Raw genomic sequence first — 11,492 nt, forward strand, 5'->3', positions numbered from 1 at the left:
AAAGGCTTGTGTCAGCACCGCCTGGCTCAGCACAGGTTTTTACATGACAATTTTTGTCATGATTACTGACATCCAAATCCCAACTAGGGTCTCTAGCTACACCAGCCTTCTTTGATCTGCTTTTCCATTTTTTCCCCAAATTTTTCCCAAAACCTATTTCCAAAGTTTCCACCACCCATTTTTGGGTATATTAACAATGACTGCATGTCTTGAAATCAATTCTCTTTTTAGTGAGACATCCGCTGATGCAACATATAACTTGTAGAACAAAAAAGTTGAGTTTTGCTTATAAATTTATGGTTTCAGAAATTTCAATAGTGTCATCTTCCTTCTGATGGCATAGTAAGCCATGGCAAGTGCAGTTAGTATAAGAGGCAATTCAGTGCTCACTTAGGCAGCACGTATACTAAAATTGGAACGATTCAGAGAAAAATAGCATGGCCCCTATACCAGGAAGACATGCAAATTCATGAAGTGTTCCATGTTAAAAAATAAATAAAAGAGAAGCAATTCAAACCATGGCGGCACAGAAAGGAATAAATGAAAGGAGGAACTAGGTTCCCAATATCCTCTTTAGGATGTAACCTCAATGATCTGTCTTCCTCTTTTAGCCCTGTCTTAGTTTATCCCCTATTGCTTGCTATGATAAAATACCTGCCTCCTTCAGCTTGAGCTCTCAGAACATGCATCTTTATTTGGGCTGGTTACATTTCATTGGGGAAAACTTATTTTCCTTCTACCAGCTTATACCAATTTCAGATAGCTACTTGGTTAAGGGTGACAGTGACTGTTGAGAAAAACGTGCACACACCTTAGATATGTAATGCCTCCTTTCTTCTAAGCCCCCCCCCTCTCTCTCTCGCTCAATCTGTGTGTGTATGCGTCTGTCTGTCTCTCTGTCTCTGTCTCTCTCTCTCTCTGTGTGTGTGTGTGTGTGTGTGTATGTGTGTGTGTCTGTCTGTCTCTGTCTCTCTCTCACACACACACAGTCCCAAGCTCCACATAATTTATTCCATCAGGTTTTAGTGCAACAAGAAGGGTTTCACCATGAGCAATCCCTTAATTTTGCACTCCTAGTTACCAGAAATAAGAAATTCCTGTTTCATATAAATTCCTCAAATGAAACATCCCAAAATATTCACAGAACTGAATAAGACAACCCTGCATTTAAATTATTTCTACCTCCCATCCCTAGTCCAACCCTTTTATCAGATTCTGCAGGCATCAATTGAAAGGATCCTGCAGGCTTTAGTTGAAAATTGGTTATTACTCATCAAAATTCAGGGCTCATTAGTTTTTAAGCTGAGCACACTTATCCTAGAAGTATGCTTATATATAGCCTTAATGTGTTGATGTATCATTAGGGAATGAAAATGGTGATTTATTCTTGGAGCAGCTTGGCCAAGAGTAAGCCCAAATTTGATTTCTCCACTTCTGTCTACTCTGCATTCTGGCCTTTCAGTTGTCCCTGTGTGTTGTGTTATATAGGTGTGTGATCTGTCTGGACTACTGCCGGTGAGTTGTGGTCTCACACTATGCCTGTGTCTGTGTTCATCTATAACAAAGGGCTATGCTCTGTATTTATTGAAAATACACAAAACGTGGTGTAAGAAATGGGGGATTTTTTTACAAACATCCTTCAAACTTTTTTTTTTTTTTTTTGGTTTTTCGAGACAGGGTTTCTCTGTCCTTCAAACTTTTTACAAGGGAAAAAGTTACTTCAATGACTTCCACTCAACCAAAATAGCTTTTATGAACTAAAACAGATGTTATCAGCCTATGTACACATGTTGCTCCTAACATGCATGTGATATTCATTGTTTAATTTATCTTTCTATCTCTTGTTGCTTTCAGCAACTGACTACCAAGACACACACATGAATACACACTTTGTTCTGAGTTAGGCACCTGGAATGGTACATTACTCAAAATTAAAGCTGTGCGTTTATCTCTAGTAGCAAAGGCTGATTTCATAAAAACTCTAAGGCATAGTAAAGTTGGTCACATTGCTTTTTTAAAGGTAAATTAAGCTTTAAACAACTGCTCAAATGGTAGGCTAGCAGGTTAAATACACAGTCTTAAATCTAAAGGCATATTATTAGTGTTGTTACAAGTCTGGCAAAAGTCCACTCTCTTTGGCATCAAGAGACACTTTGAGAAAAATAAAAAACCACACCCTAGTCAACCACAGAGAACCTAGATGAAAGTGGAGTTCTAGTGGTCTGTTTAAGCAGACCTACTTCACACTTTTCTTTGTAGTTAAACAAAAATGTACATAGCGTTTTGTAAAATAAAAGCACTTGGCAATTTTTAGGATTATTGGTAATGTAATCGTAATTTTAATGATAATATTTAGTGTTTATAGTACAGAGCAGGAACATGAAGCTAATATTGGGGGAGCTGAAACTCTGAAATGCTCTTTGCTTACATGTCAATTACTTGCATATCCAACTTAAGTTAGACTACTTAAAACATTTACCTGCTCCGAGGTATGGATGGGAGGTGGGGTAAATGGGGAAGGGAGCAGGAAGAGAGGAGGGGGGACTGTAGTTAGTGTGTAAAATAGATTTTTAAAAAGGAAAAAAAGAAATTAAAAATTAATAGAGTGACTTTTATTGCATTAGTATTTGGTTTAAATTTAGTTGTGTAAGTTACTTTTCTACTCCTGAGATAAAACATGACCAAAGCAACATATAGGTGTTTATTTGGTCTTCGAGAGGGATGCATCCATAAAGGCATGGAGGCATAATAGCAAGTGGCAGATGTGGCGACAGGGACTAGAAGCTAAGGGCTTACATCTCCAACTGCAATCATGAAGCAGAGAGAGTGAACTAGGGATAGAGTTCATCTTTAAACTCTCAAAGCTCATCCTCAGTGACAAAATTCTTTCAGCCAAGTACCTTTCCTAAACTTTCCCAAACAGTGCCACCTACTGGAGACCCTGTATTCAAATGCTTGAGATTATGGGACAAGGAGATCTCCTTAAAACCGCCAAGGAAATTGTTTCCTAGGAAGCTGCAGTAAGTTATAAAGTTAGTGTAGATAGTGGTTTCATATATTTTATTGAGTATATATGACTAATTATAAACTGAAAAGTCAAAATTTAATTTTCAACCTTATTTCCCTTTGTAATACATGTTATAGAAACTCTCTAAGTGTTTCTTCAGCTCCTGTATGGGGGAGAGGTACATAGCATAATCCAGAATGTAAATCTAAGAAACAAGCAAGTATTCAGATAAATCTGGCTTTATTTACATATTAATGTATGTAAGATAAGAATAATTGTCCTTTATGAAGCTAAATATATTTGTATTGTTAGAGAAACATAAAAAGTAGTGTTCTATATCCACACTATGGACAAATAAACAATAGCTAAATTTACATTTGACAGAGAACATGAATTTTCCAACCTACAAACATCTGTGTTAAATAGGCACTTTGGTGATGGTGAAGATAACCTTTAAGAGTCTCATTCTTGACCTGTTTGTTCATATTCTCATTCCTCCCACTCTTCAACTGGACTTTGGGAGCTCAGTCCAGTGCTCAGATGCAGGTCTTTGCCTCTGTTCCATCAGTTGATGAAGATTCTATGGTGATATTTTAGATATTCGTCAGTATGACTACAGGACAAGTCAAGATTGGCATCCCTCCCATTAGCTGGGTTCATCCTTGTGGATTCTTAGGAATTTCTCTAGAGCCAGGTTTCTTGCTAACCCTATAATGGCTTCCTCAGTCAAGATATCTCTTCCCTTGCTCTCATCTCTGTCCTTCCTCCATCTCGACTATACCATTCCCTCAAGGTCTTCTCACCACTCACCTTTTTCCCTCCTCTTCCCCTTCCATCTTTCCTTCTCCCCACCAACCCTCTGCTACCTATTTTTCCAGGTGATCTTCCCTGTTTCCACTTTCCCGGGGGGGCATTCCTACCAAAAGCAATCTATATATTGAATACAATCCCCATCCAAGTCCCAACACAATTCTTCACAGACCTTGAAAGAACAATAATCAACTTCATATGGAAAAACAAACAACAAAACTAGTATAGCCAAAACAATCCTATACAATAAAGGAACTTCTAGAGGCATCACCATCCCTGACATCAAGCTCTATTACAGAGCTACAGTAATAAAAACAGCTTGGTGCTGGCATAAAAACAAGATATTAACCAATGGAATTGAATCAAAGACCCAGATATTAACCCATACAAAAATAACTAAAATTATACAATGGAAAAAAGATAATATCTTCAACAAATGGTGCTGGCATAACTGGATGTCAACATGTAGAAGAATGAAAATGATCAAAACTCAGGTCCAAATGGATGAAAGTGCTCAATATAAATCTGGCCATATTGAACCCGATAGAAGAGAAAGTGGGAAGTAGTTTCAATGCATGGGTACAGGAGACCACTTCCTAAATATAACACCAGTAGCACAGACACTGAGAGCAACAAAAACTAAATGGGATCACCTGAAACTGATAAGTTCCTGTAAAGCAAAGGATACAGTCAATAAGACAAAAAGACAGCCTACTGAAAGGGAAAAGACTCACCAACCCCACTTTAGACAAAAGATTTATCTCCAAAATATATAAGGAACTCAAGAAATTAGACATCAAAATTAAATAATGCAGTTTAAAAATGGGGTAATTAACTAAACAGAGAATTCTCAACAGATGAATCTCAAGTGGCCAAAAGATACTTAAGGAAATGTTCAACTTCCTTAGCTATCAGGGAAATGCAAATCAAAACAACTCTGAGATACCATCTTATACTTGTCAGAATAGCTAAGATTAAAAACACTAACAATAGCTTATGCAGGAGAGGATGTGGAGTAAGTGGAACACTCCTCTATCACTGGTGGGAATGCAAACTTGTACAACCACTTTGAAAATCAGTATGGCAGTTTCTCAGAAAATTGGGAATCAACTTACCTCAGGATCCAGCAATACCACTCTTGGGAATATACTCAAGAGATGCTCAATCATACTTCAAAAGCATTTGTTCAACTATGTTTATAGCATCATTAGTTGTAATAACTAGCACCTGGAAACAACCTAGATGCTCCTCAATTGAAGAATGGATAAAGAAAATGTGGCATATTTACACTTTAGAGTACTACTCAGCGGTAAAAAAACAATGACATCTTGAAATTTGCATGCAAATGGATGGAATTAGAAAACACTATACTGAGTGAGGTATCCCATATTCAAAAAGATAAATATTGTATATTAGCAGAAACCTGGCTCTAGAGAAATTCCCAGGAATCCAAAAGGATGACCCCACCTAGGACCCTGGGAAATAGAGGAAGAGAGTGCCTGATCTTGACTTCCCCTGTAGTCAGACTGATGATTATCTTAAATATCACCATAGAACCTTCATCCAGCAGTTGATGGAGGCAGAGGCAGAGACCCACATTGGAGCACTGGACTGAGCTCCCAAAGTCCTGTCAAAGAGCAGAAGGAATGAAAATAGAAGCAAGGAGGTCAAGACCATGATGGGTTCATTCACTGAAACAGTTTGCTTGAGCTAATGGGAGCTCACCAACTCCAGCTGTACTGGGAAGGAACAAGCATAGGACCAAACTAGTCCCTGTAAATGTGGTTGACAGCTGTATGGCTGGGGCAGACTGAGAGGCCACTGGCAGTGGCACCAGGATTTAGCCCTACTGCTTGTACAGGCTTTTTGGGATCCTATTCTCTTTGGATGTTTACCTTGCTCAGCCTAGATATAGTAGAAAGGACTTGGACCTTCCACAAGGTAATGTGCCTTATCCTCTCTGAAGATTAGATAGGTGTGGGGTGGGAGGGTTTGTGGAGGAAATGGGAGGAGAGGAGGGACTGGGAACTTGGATTGGTATTTTTAAAAAATCTAATAAATTAAAGAAAAAATAAAAAATAACTAAAACTAAACTTCAGAATTTCATGTAAATTCAAACTCACTCTTCTTCTTTTAAAACACCCAAAATATGGGTGCTCAAGGAGCTTTCTGTATCATCATAAATAATAAATGAATTGTTTCCAACAACAACAAAAAATGTTGAATATACAAAACAAATCAAGTCTTTATACTAAGGATTTAGAGTAACTTGCTGTCTACCTGGTCACAAGTTGCAGGCCGAAGCCTATGAACTTGTGCTTCTTTCTTATCTTTAAGGATTCATCTGAAGATACCAGGGAGCTTTTAATGTGCCTTTCTTCAGACTCCTACGCACAGAGAGTAATACTCCAATTGGAACAATACGCAGCTTCTCCTCTGTGCTTCTCATGAAACCTGATTGACTTCCACAGGCCTGAATTTCCTGTAGACCTTTCAAGAACAAGCTTCCTTATTGTTCCAAATCAGCTTCTGCAAACAGCTGCAATGTCACAGCTGATATACAGCACCTAAGCGCACCACCCTCTAATCCACCTTCCCCATGAATGAATCCTTCCCTGTGTTTAGTAGGATGTTTGGTTTGTGGTTTATAGCATTCTTTCCCTCTTATTCTTCCTCTCTCTTTCTAACCGTTTCCCTGTAGAAGCAGAGGTTGTATAAAAACACCTCTGCGCATTGCTGTAATAATCTTCAGGTCCCGCCACTCCCATCTTTATTTTGTTTCAGCACGTACTCCTGAGGCAATGGTAGCACTCTTAAAGGTTACTATCCTCAAGCTCCCTAGATCTTCGGTTTTGCCATCTAGCCAACTCCTTCATTCATGAAGCTCCCTTCCCCTCTAGCTTCCTCATTCTCTTTTTCCAAGAACCTTCCTCTTTGAATCTAAAATATTTTAGTCTATCTATGCCCGTACTACTTCCTTCTCTGTGCTTTGAACATCTGAGGCTCATAATTTCCATATTTTCTTTCCAGCCATCCTAAGTCCTTAACCCCTGCCTTTCTTCTCTGTGAATGCTTGTGTGATTGTTGACGTGAAAAATGCACAGCACACACTTTCCCTCAGATCTAACATCCTTGCTTAGCTGTTTTTTTCTATATCTGTCCTCCTTTCAACTGTAACAAATGCTGAGACAGTCTTAGACCCTTCTCACTCACTGCACTGCAGTGCTGACTTTAATTAGCCCAGGAATCCTCTTTACCCTTAGGTGCCATGAATCCTCTTAACTGCCATTCTTTTTTTTTTTTTCCTTCACAAAACGATCTGGCACCAGAATCTGAGTCTGGTTATTTCTCTATTTGCTGGCATTCTTGGTTTTAATTTTATTTTTATTTTGTAAAAAACTTTCAAATGTATTTATTTATTCCCTCATATATTTCCTAATTCATTTTGCAGTGCTGGGTATCTACGTCAGTAATGTGCAAACTCTTGGCAAACATTCTACCATTGAGCTACAGCCCCACTTCAGCTTCCATTTATAACATTCACGTATGCCTATTGCCCCTATTTGGGGCAAGTCCAAACTAAACCAATCCAAAGGCAGCAACTATAAAAACATCCACCGCTTCTTAGAACTCAAAGTTGTCCTCTTGTCTTTGTTTACTATGCACTTGTTAAACACTTGCATTTTGTCGGCAAGTAACTTACAGGTGCTTTATTTCTTTATGTTTTTATTTCTCATTTTCAGAGAATCTGCTTCTGCAATGAAGAACACCCTCCAAATTCTTGCCTTTTCTGTTCCTAGAATGCTTCTTGATCACTCATGACAAACAATAAAACGATTATGACCCAAAGGCTTTTCTGCAAATATGCTAAAAAATAAAAATAAAATAACTAGAAAACTCTGGCATGCTGTTTGAGATTCATTTCACTTTTCTCTGAGATTAAGCATGATTCTATTTTTAGTGCTCAGACTATTGGTTTCCTTAACCCTCCAAGTGATCACTATGGAAGACAGGCATTGCTCTGAAGGGCACAGGCTCCAAGGAAGGGATGCTGCTATAGTTGTGTTGACTGGGTGTTTAATAAGATCAGGAGGGGGGGGGGTAGAGGGGAGAGAAAGGAGAGAGAGGAGAGAGAGGAGAGAGAGAGGGAGAGGAAAAAACTGGGCCTGTCATAGATGGCCTCTGAACACAGACCTGCCAAAAAAAAAAAAAAAAAAAAAAAACAGGCCAAGACTCCTAAGACTTATTTCTGTCTAGGCACTAATTTCAGTGGGAGAATAAAAAGAATGCCATTCAGCCATCTGTAGCAATTTCGTGCTTGTGGAGAACTTTTGTAAGAAATCTGTAAACTATGGTTAGGGCAGAGTGCACAATGTTCTTCCCACAAAGTGGCTGTATAGAAAGAATTGCATAAACTATGATAAATTAATGCACTTGAAAGGAACTGACAGGAAGGGAATGCCGTGGCATGTCCTTGTTGTATCTGTGGAAAAGGCAAAGGCCTGGGAGGAATATTTTTGACTCTTTTCACATGAGCAAGCATGATAAGACATATCACCAGGTATACTCTGTCCCTATACTTGTATTTGCTTAAACTGACAGCAAACATCTCTTTATGTTTTGTTTGCTTTAATAATAAAAATCGAGAAATGCTTCATTCACACTACTTTTAAGCTCCAACGAGTGGATTCTGTGGCTACCACACAAAGATATTTCGGCGTATCCTTTGATCCACAGGTACGTAGCCTTGTTGGCCAGGGTAAACTGACACATAGTAACCAATGTGGATTATTATAACTGGAGGCAATTGTGGAACAGTTAATAGGGTCCGTGCTTCACAATATGGAGCTCCGGTATCTGATCCCATCCCTTACAGGACCACAATTAAAGATCAAAAACTTAAAGACCACGATCTTGGGGCCCTATGGTTTCTTAATGTTCTGACGAAAATTGCAAGTGTTACATCCTGCAATCTACAGAACATTAGTAAGTTCGAGGAAAGGTTTCAACTTTAGAGTCTACAGTCCTTTGTGAGGCAGGTGCTCTGCTTAAGCCCCAGTTAGTCACAAAACTCATTTAAACATAATTCCTAGCTTTCGGGTTGTTATTAGGTTTCACTGAATTTTTCAGGTTCAGTTTGAAATGAAAAGCTCAGGAAAATTAAGGAAATATGATCAGTCATAGAGGCCTCTGCTAAATTTTTATCGTTCAGGGCGGTTCTCATTTCGGGCAGAATCTTATTTGAATAGGTCACAAACATAAAATTCTATATTCAAATATATAGAAGGCACTAAAAATTTTCATCATTACTAACTTTACTTAACAGCTCCATTTTCTAAAGGTAGTCCCTCTTCCTGTGGTTAGTGGAATGAAGCAAGTGGTTGAGTGGTCCCTCTGTGATGATTCAACACTTTTTTCTCCTCTCAAAATTCTCACTCTCCATAATTGTTATCTAAACATTTTCCAGCATATAAAACAAAAGAGCCACAACATAACAACTTTATAAATTCGTATTTCTCTTCTTAATCATTGCTTTTTAAATTTTAAATAGTTCTTTTTTCCTTTTGTTCCTAACGGGGATATTTAATTTGGATAGTCTCTTTATTTAATTTGGATAGTTTTCATTTTCTATTGGCTCATTGTTAAGGTGGTTTGAGTCCACATCTCCAAATGCTGTTTTCCAAATTGATGGTCTACTCTATTTTAATGTCATCTATTCCATCCAAAAGAACCTAGCCCAGAAGATGGGAATTGATAGAATGGTTTATAGGCTCTATGGTGTGTGATGTCACACCCTTCCCAAATGAGGACGGACTTATTAAAAAGAAGATTTAGAAAGCATCCCATTGATTAGGAAATAGTTGGAATAAGACATTATTGTAGGAAGAACCCTAGGCAAAAACAAAGACATGGAAGTAACAGCTTTTCAGGGAAAAAGAAAATAGTTCTTAGAGTAGACTTTACATAATACATAGTTTTAAAAAGGAGTTAAAATAAAAGATCATTGATATTTTTAATTAAAGTACAATCAATTTAGGTAAGCTAATGCCTGCATTTGAACAGATATTTTGACACTGCATGTTTTTGAGTATAAGGAAAATTAAATAGCTCTCTTCAGTGACACTTAGCAAAGCAATGAAACAATAAGTAATCCATTGTCTGTATGGGCACCTACAGTATTCATATAAGTTGAATAGGCACTAGCTGATAGTGGTCTATTCAGTTTAGGGGTCTAGTTTAAAGATAAAGAAACAATTAACATTTGATAACTAGATCAAATAGCCTGATATTTTATGACATTATTTGCTGTTTTATCTACTTTATATCAATGCTATTGAATCAAAATGAAACCCATGAAGAAAGCAATGACTGGGCTCAAGATGCAAATGGTTAATATTTTTGTAACATAATTTTTTCAAGTTTATGAGGGCAAGTATTTGTCTTGAAAATATATCATAATTCTTACAAATTACATCAGTTTCAATTGCTCATAGAAAATTTTCTGCTAACATATTAAAACCAGCTGCAGCACAGGGAAACATAGATCCCAATACTTGTTCCATCACTTTTCTCTTCTACAGTTTTGAATCATGTTAACATTAATGTTTGTGCTTTATAAATAATTTTGCTCCTTCTAATAACATATTGATGAATAGAATCCATGTGTTTAATATATCCTAGAATCTTCTTAATTTCACAAAACCATTAATCATCTGGACTGAAAACCTTACAATCATCAAGGCTTGTCCTCCATTTTCCCTATGCAATTTTTTCTCGAAAAATGTATTATATTTTCACTGGATTTTAAATCCCTAGAGGAATCAAGGCACATGCCGGACTGAAGAAAATACCTTGTTATGATGTATGCTATGGAAACTTTTCTATTTATTTATTCATTTAGTATTTTATATCTTATTGAAAATAGACTCTTCTCTCATACAATACATCCCAAACACAGTTGCCCCTCCTTCCACAGCTTTCAGCTCCCCACCATCCCTCCTTCTGTCTTCCTTCAGAAAAGAGCAGGCCTCCAAAATATAACAGCCACACAGGACAAACCAATATACAATTAGAAAAGGCGAGAGCCCTCATATCAAGGCTGGACAAGGCAACCCAATAGGAGGAAATGAATCTCCAGAACAGGCAAAAGAGTCAGAAATACATCTGGTCCTACTGTTAGGAGTCTCACAAGGATACCAAGCTACCAGCCATAACATATAAGCAGAAGACCAGGTGCATATCCATGCAGGGCCGGTGTTTTCTACTTCAGTTTCTGTGTGTAGTGGATTAGGTATACCTTATTCTCCTGGTGTCTTCCATCCCTTCTGAGCTCTACAATCTTTTCTCCTTTTCCATTAGGTTTTCCAATATCCGGGGGTTGGAACCCAATAGAGACCTCCAATTTAGATTCTCTCTCCACATAGTGTTTGGCTGTGGGTCTGCATCTGCTCCCATCAGTTGTTGGATGAAGCCTCAATAATGCCAACTGGACAAGGCACCAATCTATGAGTATAGCAGAATATCATTAGGAATCATTTCATTGATTATTTTTTGGCCTTTCCTCTTAAAAAGATGTCTTAAAATCTATTTCAGTTTATCTTATTTTTAGAGATGATGGAACATGATTTATTAACCATAAATAAACTCTTTCTTATAGAATGACATTACAATTGAT

The 11,492-nt window shown here is 37.7% G+C and overlaps 1 non-coding gene across 1 annotated transcript; it reads left to right on the forward strand.

Moving 5' to 3' along the window:
• Window positions 1-382: 382 nt before the first annotated feature.
• On the forward strand, window positions 383-489 carry LOC142855242 (U6 spliceosomal RNA). The gene has a single exon (XR_012911497.1). It is a non-coding gene; the product is annotated as a U6 spliceosomal RNA (small nuclear RNA).
• Window positions 490-11,492: the final 11,003 nt, after the last annotated feature.

Source organism: Microtus pennsylvanicus, chromosome 7 (genome assembly GCF_037038515.1).
Source record: "Microtus pennsylvanicus isolate mMicPen1 chromosome 7, mMicPen1.hap1, whole genome shotgun sequence".
In the NCBI taxonomy this organism is placed as follows: domain Eukaryota; kingdom Metazoa; phylum Chordata; class Mammalia; order Rodentia; family Cricetidae; genus Microtus; species Microtus pennsylvanicus.